The 14722-nt window shown below is 46.4% G+C and overlaps 1 protein-coding gene and 1 long non-coding RNA gene across 2 annotated transcripts in view; one reads left to right on the forward strand and one right to left on the reverse strand.

Moving 5' to 3' along the window:
• Kank4 (KN motif and ankyrin repeat domains 4) overlaps positions 1 to 14722 on the forward strand; it is a 61562-nt gene that overhangs the window by 11969 nt on the left and 34871 nt on the right. The gene's annotated exons all lie outside the window — the stretch shown is intronic.
• Positions 10467 to 11309, reverse strand: LOC114630559. Its single transcript, XR_003712834.1, has 3 exons — positions 11268 to 11309; positions 10737 to 10816; positions 10467 to 10609 (listed from the first exon to the last, which is right to left on the reverse strand). It is a non-coding gene; the product is annotated as an uncharacterized LOC114630559 (long non-coding RNA).

Below are 14722 nucleotides of genomic sequence, written 5' to 3' on the forward strand. Positions count from 1 at the left end.
TGGATGGATGGATGGATGGATGGATGGATGGACGGATGGATGGATGACTGTATAAATCAAAACGGGTCTTTACTGTGCCACTGCGTGTATCCTCTGATGCTCTGTTTTGAGCATCATGTCCAGGCTTGTATGAAAAAAAGTCTTCCACAGGAAACACTTCTGGCTGGAAAGAGTGGGCTTTGGACTGGGCCTTTCCAAGCCTCAGTTTTCCTCCTCTGTGAAGTGTGGATGAGAGATCCTTCCTTCAAAGGGCCAGAGAGAAGTTTTAAAATAAAATGTGACTAACTGGCCTCAGGGCAGTTCTGGGGTTCAGCGATCCCAGCCCACTGCACCGGAGGCGAGCTCAAGCCCCGCCTACATCTTCCATTCTTGGCATTCCACATTCTCCACTGTTCACCATGCAGGGGGAAGGTTTGAAGGGAGAGCCAGTGTGGGAGGAATTATGACTTTGCTCCATACAAAATCTTCCTTTTGGTGTTGGACAGACTTAAAATCTCAAGTAGTTCGTTAGCCGCAGATTTCAGGTTTTGCCTGGAGTGTTTTCCCTGAACATTTTTTTTTCTTTTTTCAAACTCAGCGGAAGGAATAGTCCCAAAGCCAGGTATCTGTTCTCTAATGAAAAAGCTTGTCCTGGCTCTGCTGGCGTTTGGGAGTGGGGGATGGGGTGCTTTTCTACTAGACAGAAAGTCAGCCCCTTAGTGGAACATAGACCAAGTGCCCTGGAGTGCCCTGTCTCCCTCTTTGCAGAAGGTACCTTGTCCCGCCCCCTGATTTCCTCCTCCCTTCCCCAACCAGATTCAACAATACCTTTCCTTCCTTTTAAAATGTATTCTTATTTGTTTTCACTCGTGTGCATGTGTGTGTGTGTCCGGGCCCTGGGCAGCCACGATCGTCTGGAGCTGCAGTTACAGGTGCTTGTGAGCTGCCTGCATGGAAACCACATGCAGGTCCTCTAAAAAGTGACTCATATGCTCTGAGCCATTTCTCTAGCCCAGTCCCTTTCTTTTATGTGACCCACCTTTAACAAAGCAACTCTGCTTCCATTACCTCATTAAGACCACTCCTAAGACTATAGTTTTAAATCAGTATTATGAGGCCAAAGAGTGAAGAAGCCAGAGAACTTGTGATATGCCTTAAACTCCAACAAACAACAACAAAAACCAACAGGCAAATCTCAGCTAAGATTTAGACTTCCGGGCTTGCAGGCCACAGGAGTCAGGCTGTATCATGTTGCTGCCTACTTAATTGCTACCAGACATCTCCTACAGGGGTGGGTGTGGGGGGTCAGTCTTAGCTCTAGGCCGTCAGGGATTGGGGACGTTTTTAAATTGTGTATGTACACGTTGGATGTTTGTAGATAAGCATGCCACAGTGCACGTGCAGAGGTCGAAGGGCAATCTGAGGAAACAGAATCTCTCCTTTTAACAAGTGGGTTCTGGGACCAAACTCAGATCTTTCGGCTTAGCGGCAAGCGCCTTTGCCCACTGAGCCCCAGGGAAAACTCTTTGGGAGGTAGGATGTGTTTGGCATTGCTGTTCTGGGAGAGACTGGTGGAAACAAGTGGCTGGCAGAGGAAATAGCACAGGGGGCCAAGGGGTATGGGGGATGGAGGAGGGAGGAGGGGGGTGGGGGGTGGGGGGTGAGAAGTAGGGATGTCGGTTATGAATGGCCTGGTACAAAGCTAGGACACCAAAGCGAAGTTTGAATCATACGTGGCCCCAGGATCAGTCCTATGGCCTGTCACTGGAGTCCCTGTGGATCTCTTCAAGACATTTAGAGTCATGGTAGACACCTGGTGCCTTTCTAGCCCCATTCAGCAGGACATCAGGTAATCGTCACATACCCTAGAGGATGGCTTTCCCCATTCAGGCCATGTCTTCCCTTCCTTCCCATTTCCTGCCAAACCTTACCAGCTCTAGCCCCTTTCTCTCAGAAGAGCTGTTGAGAGTTCTGCTCCTGCTTATGTCCTCCTACGGGCCTCCTAGATTTAGCCTGGGTTTAATATCACTATTGCCTGGAAGACCAGCTTTTACCAACAGCAGTATAGTTTGGGTCTCATTCGAAGCATTTAACGGAACACAAAATCACAACAGGTAGAATTAATTGTAAATATAACTAGCCTGGTATTTCCAAGGTGATTTAATGTGTACTCGATGTTAAGAGAGAGAAAGAGAGGCTTGCGTTAATGTTTCACGATAAGCCTTTGAAGCCCACCTGTGGAGCATTTTATTGAGCCTGGCCATGTTCTAGTGCTGAAGGCACAGGAAGCCAGTGGAGAATTATGGACTTTCACTATTAAACCAGGAAAACTCATGAGTGTTGGAAAGCTTTTAATGAGTGCCTTGGGTAGGGTGGCCAGTCAACAGACCGCAGGTGTCACATGCCACAGTTACATGCTTGTCCTTGCTAATGTGGATGACAGGATATTAATCCCCATTTCCCAGCTCTTCCCTTTGCTCTGTGTATCCTCTTCTGTGCCCTACAATCTCCCCCAGACTCCTCTGAGGTTAAGCTTCTCTCTCCCACTTCTCCCACTCAGAACAAGATCTAGGTGAAATCTGTGCCCTTTGGCCTCATCTGCCACATGACCCCACTCATGTTTGTCCCAAGGACCTCTCACCCCATTCTCCTCACTGCCTGATACAAACCTCAGCTGCTTTCCACAAGTTCCCAGATCCCACCAGACCCCTCACTCTCTGCCTTCGCCTCTCCCTGTCTTCCTAAGAGAAGGTGGACACCTTGTGGCTTAGACACCCTCACCTTCACCTCAGTGTCTCTCCATCTTGCTTTTCCTTGCCAGAGATAAACGTTCAGAGTCTTCCTTCCTCACCTCCAGAAACTCTTCTCCTCTCCCCGGCCTGTGGGTAAAAGCCATGGACCCTTCGGCCAAAGCCTCTGGCTTCAAGGCTTAGCTCCTCCAGTTGCTGATGTGTGGAAATCACTTAACCTCTGGCTGGGTCCACTTGGGCTGCTGTTACAAACTGCCATACACTGGGCGGCTTAAAAACAAAGGACGTTTGCTTCTCACAGCTGTAAAGGCTGGAAGTCCTGGATCAAAGATTTGACAGGTTTGGTGACTGGTGAGGGCCACTTCCTGGCTCGTAGAAATCATCTTCTTAGCGTGTGTATTGACATGGCAGGAGAGCAAGGCAGCTCTATAGAAACTCTTGCAGGAGGCTTCATCCCAGTCAAGAAGGCAATTCCACACACCAGAGAGCCCCACTCCTGATACCAACTCATCCAACAGAGGATTTAACATGAACTGGGGCACAACCCTCCCTCTACAGTGCTTTTCCTGAATGAAGTTTGCTTATTGTGAAGTGTGAGATAAAATAATTAGAAGCACCCAGCTGCTTTAACAATGAACTCGCAGGAAAGCTCAGACACAGTTTTACAACTGTTTAAAAGTAAAACCTCAGGGTAGGCAAGATGGAAGTCTCAGCTGCCTCAGAGAAGAGGGAGATGGAGAATCAGAAGAGAGACATTGCACCATTTCTAAGCAGACACGTGGTAGGGAAGAGATTCAGTCCAAAGTACCAGAGAAAGCACACTTAAGCTCTGGCCAGCATCCAAAGGAAGAAGAAAAGAAGGGAAAGAGAAAGAGCTCAGAAAGGTGGGCAGACATAACGGAATCTCCTAGCAGCTCTGTAGAGGCTGATCTAGGAGCAGAGTTTCTAGAAAGGAAAAGTATATTATCTCATCAAAGGAATAATTATTCTTCCCATCTCTTCAGCATAGTATTAGGTGGAGTGGTCTCTTGGCTGGGTGTTTGGTTTTAAGGGAGGAGACAATAACATGTGCCCACCCAGAGGTAGATTATATTCTCTTGACTAGAAGGAAAAATCTTTTCCTTAGTGGGTGTCAGGGCTACATTTGGATAGTTAACTGAGCAGGCTGGTCCACTTCTTATGCTCCATGAATCTGCTTCTGTTTAAACTCTGAACCCACTTACTGTGTTCTCTGTACACGATAAAGGCTACTTGGCAAGGCAGAGTGAGCCCAGGAGGCATTGCCCTAGCTGTGACAAAGCTGAAAAGGATTCAGGATGGCAAAGCCAACACCGGCCTTGGAACATGGCCACTGTGTAAGGCATTAAATGCCTATGCCTACATTTTGGATCATGGCTTCCCTTGGGTTGGTGAGATGCTTAGTGGGTAAAAGTGCTCACTAGGCAAGCCAGAAAAACCTGGTTTCATCGCCAGAACCCAGACGGTGGAAGGAGAGGGCTGACTCCCAAAAGTTGTCCTCTGACCTCCATACATGTGCTATGGCATGCAACAAATAACTTTTAAATCTGCCACTGCTGTTCCCTTGAAGAACAACAAAAGGATCACATAGTGAAAAGTCAGTCTGCTCGAATTTCTCACCAGACTCACCACTCTCTTCTCCTCCCTCCCCAGACCAGTTGTACAGACTATGCGTATCTGTTGAACACTCTCTAAAGGCCAGTGTCCGGGCACAGGATTCCTTCATCCCAGTCCCTTCTTCCTTCCTGCTCCTCTTCTGCTAGAGGATTTAGGACTAAGCAGAGCAGACTTCCAGCCCTGCCTCCTCTGTCATCCGCTGCGCCCTGCATGCTGGCCGGGAATGTGAGCACCTGAAGCCACCACCGTACGTGATGTCTGTATGCTCTCCTAATTCTCTCTGAAGTGCTGTCTGCTCCCTTCTCATACCAGAAGTCCTTACTTAGGGTCTCTATTTTCCATCTGGAACTGTCAGCTGCTTAAAGGAAAGAATGCTATCTTATTCTTCCATGAACCCACAGAACCTGCCCCAATGTCTGGGCCCTTGTTTCATATAGCAAGGTGAGTGTGCACTTCTTGGAGATTGGCCTTTGCTACTTGGCATTTGACTCCAGGCTCATGGGCTGTGGCAACATTATCATCACCATCTCTAGTAGTGAGAAGATGTCCCCTGGGGCCTTCCTGGCTCTGGAGAGGGAAGCCACATGCTCCAAGGGGCTATGGTGAAGACAGTCTTTATGTTTGGCTTTGTAGGCGGAGGTCGAGGTGCTCCAGAACACAAGTGGGTAAGTATGCTGGGAAGGCTCCAGTCTTCACACACATGCCAAATGCTTGCCGATGGCAAAGAAAAGGAGGCCTTGTGTGTGCTGGCAGTGCTCCAAGAGAAATAGGCCAGTTATTCTTCTGTGTTGAACATAGCTGATCTTTTAAAGATCAGCCCCAAAGGGGAAAAAAAAATCTCTCACAGGTTCTAATACATCCCACAGAGTAAATTTCAAACCACTTGCTGCCCTCAAAATATATCACATGGAGAATTAATTGAGCCAACTGCCATATCCTTCTGGGGCATGGCTGTGTGACACGAGCAGAAGATGCAGTCCTCATAGCTTTAGCTTTGTTCCTGGTTGCTAGCCCTCAGAAACAGGGCCTTGCTTCTTCTTTTGGGCTCCTGTTTTGAAGGCCCCGTCCCTGCTCATCCCCTACCTTTGCATCTGAAGTTAGCCTGCCGCGTACCCATGCTAAGCCACTAACTTCCTTCAACTCAGGCCTTTTAGACAATTGTGGATGGAAGCATGATTCAATCCACCTAGTAAAAGTCCATCAGAAGCCCTCCCACCACATCAGTTCCACCCTGTGTGTTCTCTGTGACTACTGCTGACTTCCTGTACTGGCCTGCACACTGGCTTCCAAATCTCCACATAGGAAACAGATATTCACCTCTCTAAATACACACACACAGACAGAGAGAGAGAGAGAGAGAGAGAGAGAGAGAGAGAGAGAGAGAGAGAGGCAGACACACAGATACAGAGAGAGAGAGAGAGAGAGAGAGATATGCACAGATGACACACAGATACACACACAGAGAGAGACATGCACAGACACACAGATACACACACACACAGACATGCACAGACACACTGATACACACACACACACACACACACACACACACATGAACAGACACATTGGTGGAGGGGAGGGTCAGGCAAGAGTAAGAGACAGCCAGGCAGTGGTGCCGCACGCCTTTAATCCCAACACTTGGGAGGCAGAGGCAGGCAGATTTCTGAGTTCGAGAGTTCGAGGCTAGCCTGGTCTACAGAGTGAGTTCCAGGACAGCCAGAGCTACACAGAGAAACCCTGTCTCGAAAAAAACAAACAAACAAACAAAAAAAAAGAGTAAGAGACAACAGTTTACTGCTTGGCCAGTACACAGTCCATAAACAAAAACAAAGCAACCAACAACTGCTGAGCACCTACTGTTTTCCTAGAAAGGAAGCTAATAAATACTACACATAATGATCCCAAGAATTGGGACTATTAGCCGGGCGGTGGTGGCGCACGCCTTTAATCCCAGCACTTGGGAGGCAGAGGCAGGCGGATTTCTGAGTTCGAGGCCAGCCTGGTCTACAGAGTGAGTTCCAGGACAGCCAGGGCTATACAGAGAAACCCTGTCTCGAAAAAAAAAAAAAAGAATTGGGACTATGTTAAATCAAGACATTTCCGTACAGCAAACCCAACAATCACCAGTGTGAAGAGACATCCTGGCAGCAGAGGGGGATTGCCAACTACTCACTAGACAGGGAATTAATATCCAGTTTTTAAAACTGCAAACATTAAATGCACACATAACATCCAGTCAATAAATTCAGCCAATGAACTGAATACATAGTTAAGGAATTTAAACATTGGTTCAAGTATTTATTGGCTGTTTTTATTCTTCTGGGAGCTATCAGAGAAATGCAAACTAAAACAGTTTCAAGATTCCTTCTCAGCCTGGCAGTGGTGACACACACCTTTAATTCCAGTACAGGCGGCAGAGACAGGAGGATCTCTGAGTTCAAGCCTAGCCTGGTCTACAGAGCAAGTTCCAGGACAGCCAGGGCCACACAGAAAAATCCTGTTTTGAAAAACTAAAAAAAGAAAAATTTCATCTTTTCCTAATCAGACAATAAACGCTGGTGAGAACACAGTGAATGAGAACTTACTCATTGCAAGTAGGAATGCAATCTTGTGCAGCCAATATGGAAACTTGTCAGCTACGCCAGCATAGCTGACTGAGTTCCTTGGATCGGCGGAGGGCTGAGGGTGAGAGAAAGAAAGACAAGGAGTCATCTGGTAAAGAACCAAATGCTATATTTTCAACTGCATAGCTCCCTTTTATACTCACCACAAAACAGGAACAGGAATAAAAACAGGAACAAAGATCAAAACAGGAACAAGGAGACACACTCGGCAGCCTACCACCTAAGTTTGGATTTCTCCTTGAGCAGTCTTCTCAGGGAAATGCATAGAGACAGGGGATGGGGCACAAAAGCACAGGTGCAGAGGATGGTGACTCACAGAAACTAGTGGAAATTCCTCAAAAACTAAAAACAGACACGGCATTAAGACCTACTTAGCTTCCTGTCCGGCCACCATTAGAGAGCAGCAGCTATGGCCCTGCGCTACCCCATGGCCGTGGGCCTCAACAAGGGCCACAAACTGACGAAGAACATCAGCAAGCCGAGACACAGCCGGCACCACGGGCTCACCAAGCACACCGAGATCATGAGGGACATGATCCCGGAGGTGTGCAGCTTCGTGCCCTACGAACTGCGCACGTACTGGCAGCCATGAGGAAGGCCCGGCCAGGAAGGATTGATGAACCCTCCCACAACAAAAGATCATCGTTCCTAAAAAAAAAAAAATAGACCTACTCATACCACTTCTGGGTATATGCCCAAAGGAATATAATGCAACATACATGTTTGCTGCTCTACTAGTTGCAATACCCAAGAAGTAGGACCAGCCCAGATGCTTATCAAGTTGAATGGATAAAAAAGATATAACATATACACAGTGGGATTTTATACAGCAATAAAAATGAAATCATGACAGAAAATGGATGCACCTGGAAGTCAGTACATTAAGGGAAACAGGCAGACTCAGAAAAACAGAATTGCTTTCTTTCATATGTGGAACCTAGACTTAATTTATACAAAATAAACATTCATATCACAAACATAGTAAATAAATATTCTATGTATTATACAAACACAGATATAAAGTACGTAAGAACAGGCATGGTAACATGTGCCTATAATCCTAGTAGTAAGAAAAGTCAAGTGAGAAAATAGAGAACTTGAGGCCAGCCTGGGCTACGAAGCCAGCCTGAGTTATGAAGCCAGCCTGGGCTATAAAGCAAGCCCTGTCACAAACAAGCAAAATGCAGAGTGGAGTGTACGAGCTGTCCCCTGGACAGCTGGTTTAAGCGGATTCCAGTACTGGGTCCTTAATCCTCCTGTGCCCACTACTCTCATGCCATTGGAGGTGTAGAGTTGAAAATGGGACCAGGGAAGACTCCCATTTCAAGTCTTAACCTTGGGGAAGCTCATGGTTTTTATCTGCCACTGGGGCAGGACTGGATTGGATACAGGCTTTCCTTCCAAGGCTGCTGCAGTGGCATCCCTCTGAGTCTGGGGGAAACGCTCCATTGGCAGGGAGATACATCTCCCTAGTGATGCAAGGCAGGAACCAGGGATGTCATTCATCCCAGCACGATACAACTCAGTGAATGACAGGGAAACAAAATTAATTGGCAACCCCAAACTCTTGTTTCTGGCTCAAAGATATGTCTTCAGAATGGAAGTTTTGACAGAGTGCTGTTCTACAAATAACATTGTATATAAAATTGATGACCATGTAACTCAACCGCTACTGTCTGTTAATCAGTTGTTAGACACCCCAAGTCTCCTTGCAACCCTTCAAGGTTATTTGAAACCTAATTGCATTTTTTAATTGATTAAGTAAGACTGCATTTTCCCCCACTCTATTCCTTAGCAAATTAATTTATTTATGGACCTATTACATCCCTGGAAAATACTTATATTTTAATAGTCACTTGATAGCCCAAGAGCAAGTCTGTGATGGAATCCAAGTCTAGACTCCATCCCTTGCTGATCTTTAAAACTAAAAACAACTAATTATTTTACATTCTGGGTGTTTTGTCTGTATATATGTCACTGTACCACATATATGCCATCTAAGGAGGCCAGAGGAGGCTGTCACATCCCCTGGAACTAGAGTTGCAGATAGTTATGAGCCGCCATGTAGGTACTTGGAATTGGACCCAGGCCCTCTGGAAGAGCAGCCAGTGCTCTTAACACTAAGCCATCTCTCCAGGCACCTTTGCTGATGTCTGGTTTCTTCTCTTCTGTTTAGGCTCCAAACAACTTGTTTCACAGACAGTTACAGAAACTGGAGACCAGAGGGTCTTTCCAATCTGTGCTTAAGAGCTTGCCCCATGTAGTTGGACGAACTCTGCCTCGTATTAGATCTGTACCCTTGAGCCTGTTGTCCATGGAAGGATATAACCTATCTATCATGACCACTAAATAAGCGTCCTAGCACCAGTACAGGACAATATGCACCTAACAATTATTATTATAATCATGGATGTTATCATCATCATATCTAACTAAGCCTTAGCTCTCTCACCATAAAATCACTTATAATGGAGAATAGAACTATTGATGGGTATATTCATTTGTCTGTGAAGCCTTCTGAGTAATTCCTTTTTGAGGAAATGCCAGGCACAGCCTGCTTCAGTGTGGCTCTATTACTATGTAGACTGGATTATCCAGAGAGAATAAAGGCCTGGCCAGGAGAGCCAGCACTGGAATTCCTGAGGAGAGGGCAGAGAGAACCTGGTAATGATGAATTGTGCCAGGTGGGGAGGAGGGTAGTTGGAGGCGAGAGGTGATGATGTGCAGAGGATGCTGGGAACAAAGGTCTCTGCTGCTGCAGCAGCTGCTCTATTGGAGCAAGGTGCCTAGAATAGCAGAGAGGAAAGCAGAAGTTTTGCTTTGCACTAAGAATGTTTTTCCCCTTCAGTATTTTCTCTGGAGACTACAGTGAAGGTTTGGATAGCTTCCAATTAATTTTTTATCTGCTTAGCTGCTGTTTCTTTGAACGAAGTACTGAGCTTGGACTGGGTCAGGAGGCAGCCATCTTTGTCTCATTTGGAGAGGAGTCAGGACTTCGAGGGCCCCAGGTGGTGAGGAGGGAAGAGTAAAGGTTGAATACAGAGAAGGTACCTAATTGATCTTGGCAACTGTTTTTATTATTGTGTTTGGTACTGTCTCTGTAGCCAGAGGCTGCAAGCAAAGGTCACCAGTGGGAGTGTGTGCAGTATTCTGGCAAGCAGTCACTCCAATGAAAGCTCCATTATTCTCTATGGAAACTGGGAAGAGCAGCCATGTTGTTTTTAGAGAAGCCTTAAAGTCAGTGTCCTCCAAAGCCTAAGGCAGACAAGCACCATAGCAGGAGCTTCTAATAGGAAGCAAGGAATCTAGAAGGCAATAGCTGACTTCGGCTATAGTGTGATATACACGTCATGGGGCCTCAGTATACCCGCTAGGATATAAAGATCATGCCCAAGGTCCGGTTAGAGATTTCTTTCAGCAATAGAATTAGCAAGGATGGCTGCATGGACACTCAGTACTTACAGAGTCCTGGCCTGGAGCTGGGAGAGAGGTCTTGACTTGAGAGAGGCCACAACGTGGCTTGAGGGAAGAGGAGGGGTCTAATGGAAGTCGGCCCTGTACCAGGCTCCATATGGCCAGCCATTGTGTGGTGCCTCTGAGCTGCTCTTGGATGGTTTGAACCTAGAGTGTGACTCCCAGAAACATGTTTTATTAGTGACTTCACCTACTATTTTAGTCTGTTTCCTAAGATAATTCTAGGTAAGAGAATATCTGAAACTGGACAATTTTGCATGAATCAGGAATTTACCTGACTCATCTTGCTGAGGGCTGGGAAATCTAAGAGCAAGGTGCTGGCCTTTGCAGAGAGGGACTTCATGTTGTACCACCCTGGGAAAGAAAGCAGAAGAGTGACTGAGCAAGTAAAGGCCAAACTCACTTTTTATGTGAGCTTACAGCGGAGCCTTGGCTAGCACAGCTGGTAGAGCGGAGGACTATAGTTGACATGGTATGTGAGCCTACTCTCTCAACCGCTAACCCACTCCCAAGGCACAGCACACAATCTATCTACTCATGGGGGCATAGCCCTGGTGACCCCATCTCCTCGTTAGGTCCCCCTCTCCAACACCGTAGTTTAAATTTCAACACATGAACTTTGAGAAACACACAGAAACACGGCACCTACATTAAGTACAACAGATCAAAATTCATGTCACAACAGTACACAGCCTTCCTAAATACTGCCAGGTGGCACACTGAATAAGTCCCATCTGCTTCCAACATCAAACTGATAGAAGTTTCTAGAGCCCTTTGTCTCTGGTTCATCTCTAATGATACTTACCTTTCCTTCAGCTGACATGTTGCTGGACTAAGTGTCCATCATCCTTGTTTGACACACATGACAGATGTCTACTCTGCACATTGAACTTGTAGAAGGCTGGATGGGGTATTGCACAATTAAAGACAACAAAGACAAAACAAACGGTATTGGCTCCACCCAGATATCTGGGGATCAGTTTTCATCTGCCGTTTTGTATAAACTGATTCCTGAGTAGGCAGGCTGTGTGTATTTCAGCCAAGAAAAACCTTCCTCCCAACCCAGAAGGCAGAAGCCATAGCTCACAGAAATGCTGAAGAGTCTGCACCTGGGGCTCATGGGAGGCATCCATGCTGGTGCCTCACAAGGTTCCAGTTGGATCCTATCCAAGGACAGTGATGCTAGCTAGGCATAGGAGGTGCAGAGGTGCCCCTCACCCCTCCACACAGAGGGTGTCCATCTCTGCCCATGAGACACTCCCACTGCAGGACCCAGGAAGGAGGAATGGGGCTGGATTCCTGAGGAATATTTGCTTCAAGTTGTGGTTTCTCAACTATCTAGACAGCAGTCCACAGGGTTGGAGCAAAAATCCTCGTGGTCTACTGAGTCCACTCATTTCCATGTTCCAGTGGGGGTGGGAATGGAAATAAAGGGTAAAGTGGAAGAGGAAAATAATGTGGTAATAAAGGAAATACTCAAGATAGCAATCAACACAAATCCCCAACAATGATTTTATGAGTAATAGAAGTTAAAAAAAAAAGCACAATTAACATCCAACTCTCATAGCAGGTGAGAGTCAGAGCTGTGAACTTTTAACCCATCCTAGCAAGCTTGCAGAAGAGGAGTTCATAAAAGGATGTCAAGCAGCAGGGTGCTATTCCACTGGCCCCCCAGAGCCACTCCCCAGTAGTCTGTCTTCTTCAATGACACTGACTTTCAGGCAGGAGTTGGGCCTGGCTGACCCCGGATACTACTTGGCTGGGTCCTAAGTGAAGTGGGCTGGCACTATAAATTCCAGCGTCAACCTTGGAGACTTGGGGCTCCTAAGGAGGAAGACTTGGGCATAGGAAGGGAGTTCACACAGTTCTGGCTCACTGGGAAAAGCACAAACGTCTTCTGCACTAACAACAAAACGCCCTCTCTGAGAATGGTGGGAATTCCAGACCTCGCCCTGAGTGAATACCCAAGAGTTTTGAAGTATTGTTTGGACATGATGGAGGCCATTCTTTTTTGCAGACTTAGCACACTTAGCACACTTGTAACAGACAATTTTTTTTTCTGGTTTTTTTGAGACAGGGTTTCTCTGTGTAGCCTTGGCTGTCCTAGAACTCACTGTAGATCAGGTTAGCTCAAACACAGAGATAGCCTGCCTCTGCTTTCTAACTGCTGGGTTTAAAGGCATGCACCAGCACTGCCCTGCCAATTTTTGTTTATTAATGACACTATTTAATTGATTCACATATTTTGTTCCTAATTCCTTATACCCATAAAAGCATATTACTGTGTTACTTACTTTAAGAATCAGAATTTGGGATCTGTTTAGTGCTATTTTGGAAACTCTTACCCTCACCCACTGGACCAGGACTATGCTCGGAGAATTATTGGTTTTAGAAGTAGGGTGTGTTTTTTCTTTCCCAGGTCTTGCTCCCAGAAGGAGGACTCTGAGACTAAATATTTATTATTAAATGCTTAGGTCATAAGCTTTGGCTCATTCCCTGACTAGCTCATAACTTATTTAACCCATTCAAACTATTCTATGTCTACCATGTGCTTAGTTCCCTCTCCTTCAGACCTGGCCCACTTCTTCCTTCACTTCTCCTCAGCATCCCCCTGCTGGTTTACTTCTGTCTGTCTCTTCAGCCTGTCTCCTCCATCTGTCTCCCATCTCGTCTCCCACAAATATCTCCTTTTATCCTCTCACTATTTCCCAGAATCCTTTCTCTTCCTACCAATGTCCCGCCTCCTATTTCCTGTCTCAGCTCATTAGCCATAGGCATTTTTATTGACAGGTGATGCTTGTATGAGATTGTATCTACATGGTATTTCTAGATTCCTATTTAAGAGCCTGGGAATTTGAGAGTGATGACACATGTCTATGTTACCAGCACTTGGGAGGAAGACTAGGTATTCAGTTCATCCTTGGGTGCATAGCAACTTTGACGTCAGCCTGGGCTGCATGAGACTCCGTCCAAAACAACACGAACATGAATACTACAGATGACTCACATGAGCAAGAGGAAAGCCAGTTCTGTCATCAAGGAGCTGCTGGTCCACCAAGGGAAATTCAATAATAGTATAAGAACAAAAAAGAAAAAAGGAGAGAGAGAGAGAGAGAGAGAGAGAGAGAGAGAGAGAGAGAGATCTTCCTACAACAGGCCAGACCCTCCCCCCACCCAAAAAGTGGCTGGAGTGCCCTGGGAAATCTCCCCTTAAGGGTGGTTTGGGCTGTATGGTTTAGTGGAGAGAGAACTGGGCTGGAAGAGAGAGGAAATCTGTCTTGAACTGCAGTGGGGCCCTGTTCTCTGTGACTCTGAGAACAAACTTTCCTTCCTCATCTGCAAAGTGGAGGTCACCTTACCTGTTCTGCTCCTCTCTTGGAGTCCACATGAGGGCACTAGGTGGGTTAGAGACAGCGCTTCTCTTTTGTGAAATGCAGGCATTCAGTGCAATGCCTGCAGGGGTATCCCACTGAGGGCCAGAGAACGGAGCACCATCTTGTTCCAGAGGGAGAGTATATGGAAGGACCTGTGCATAAAATATCTCTGTTCTTCAGCCTTGTCTGGTCTAAAGCTCTGATTCTCCTCCCAAATGCTGGATTTTATGAATGTGCCACCAGGTCCGGTTACATATGTCTTTTTTTTTTTTTTTTTTTTTTTGGTTTTTCGAGACAGGGTTTCTCTGTATAGCTCTGGCTGTCCTGGAACTCACTCTGTAGACCAGGCTAGCCTCGAACTCTTGAACTCAGAAATCCGCCTGCCTCTGTCTCCCAAGTGCTGGGATTAAAGGCGTGCGCCACCACCGCCCGGCTTACATATGTCTTTTATCCTGCTATCTAAGGCACTGTCAGTGGCACTGTCAGGTGCCTAGTACTTCCTTCCTACTGGTTTATTTTATGTTTTAAGATTTGTTTTACTTATATGGACACATATCTGTGTGAGTACACGGGTGTGTGTAGAGGTGTGGGTGTGTGGAGGCATGCAGGTGCATGTGCAAAGGCCAGGGGAGTGCTTTGGATCCTTTGGAGCTGGAGGTAGAGACTGAGCTGAAGTTAAAGTGAAGCTGGACTTACGAGCATCTGCATCACTCTCGGCTGTTACCTCAGCATGGATGCAAGCTCCGGTCCTCCTCATGGTTGCTCAGTAAGTGCTCTTAACCACAGAGACATCTTCTGGTATTTGATTTATTTTCTTAAAAAATATTTAAAGTGTGTGTGTGTGTGTATGTGTGTGCTCATGGTGGCCAGGAGAGGGCAAAGCTGT

The sequence above is a fragment of the Grammomys surdaster genome, unplaced genomic scaffold, assembly GCF_004785775.1.
Source record: "Grammomys surdaster isolate TR1022 unplaced genomic scaffold, NIH_TR_1.0 341, whole genome shotgun sequence".
In the NCBI taxonomy this organism is placed as follows: domain Eukaryota; kingdom Metazoa; phylum Chordata; class Mammalia; order Rodentia; family Muridae; genus Grammomys; species Grammomys surdaster.